Below are 1,150 nucleotides of genomic sequence, written 5' to 3' on the forward strand. Positions count from 1 at the left end.
AGTGAGAAAGCAAGCCTCCAGGTCCAGGATTCGAATTGTGGTCAGCCATGTGGGAATCCAGCGCCCTTAACCACCACTCCATCTGCTGGCCCTCCCCTGTGTTTTAAGGCCCCACAAATGATACCGAAATCCAACAAAACCAGACTGGCCCATAGATACAAAAAAGAAAACTTAGCCTGAGAAAAAGATATAGGACACAAAATCTATTTGCATATTTCTCCTCTTCTCAGTAATAGGTACCAACATACACAGGTTAGTAACTGTAAAATAAAATCCTAAGGTAAATCATGAGCTACACAGAAAACATAACAAAGAAATCACCAATCATTCGGCTGAGTTTGACTTCAGTCAAACTTCACAGCAAAATGATCGTTAACCCTTTTTATTTTTCTGTTTAGTTTGCTCTGTCTCTCTCGGTCTCTCTCCAGTAAGGGCACCTGCCCAGTGCACTCACTAGAGAACCTGCGAGAGACAGAGAAACAGGGAAAATGAGAAATCACCCCTGAGGGGGGTGGGCATGCCGCAATCCCTTCTCCTCCATTCTCCTCCTGGGATTTTGGGCACGCACATATACACGCACACGTGCACACATGCTTGGTGTGTTTTTAAAGCCGCTGGGTCTGGACTTGAACTGTGTAGTCAGCCGTGTGGGCTCCAGTCTCCTTAGCCATCACACTCCCTGCCGGCCTCCTTTCAATATTTTTAAACAACAGGGAACCAGCAGTTGGCGTAATGGCTATGTCGCTGGACTCCCACGTAGTCGACCGCAGTTCGCGTCCTGGACCCGGTGGCTTAGAACTCAGGCCGGGCACGTGTGTGTGCGTGCCCAAGATCCCGAGAGGAGAATGGAGGAGAAGGGATTGCGGCGTGACCGTCCCCCCTGGGGGTGATTTCTCGCTTTCTGTCTCTATGTCTCTGTCTGTCTGGCGAGTGCACGTGCCCTATAGCAAAAACCTCTCAAAAAAAATTTTTTTTTTAAACAACAGAGACATCGTATTTCCCATGGCATGCCGATATATATGGAAAGCCACTGGGAAGCCTTCTGGGTGGGCCGACGCAGCCCTGCACTGGGACCATACCGGGCCCCGCCCCCAGCCTCATGGCGGCACAGTCAGTGATGCTCCCGCCAGGCCGCCCTTTCCTCCCCCTC

General features: G+C 50.5%; 1 protein-coding gene across 1 annotated transcript in view; it reads right to left on the bottom strand.

Moving 5' to 3' along the window:
- ITGAD (integrin subunit alpha D) overlaps positions 1–1,150 on the bottom strand; it is a 37,913-nt gene that overhangs the window by 20,183 nt on the left and 16,580 nt on the right.

This window comes from Tupaia chinensis, unplaced genomic scaffold (assembly GCF_000334495.1).
Source record: "Tupaia chinensis unplaced genomic scaffold, TupChi_1.0 Scaffold000231_1, whole genome shotgun sequence".
Taxonomy (NCBI): Eukaryota; Metazoa; Chordata; class Mammalia; order Scandentia; family Tupaiidae; genus Tupaia; species Tupaia belangeri.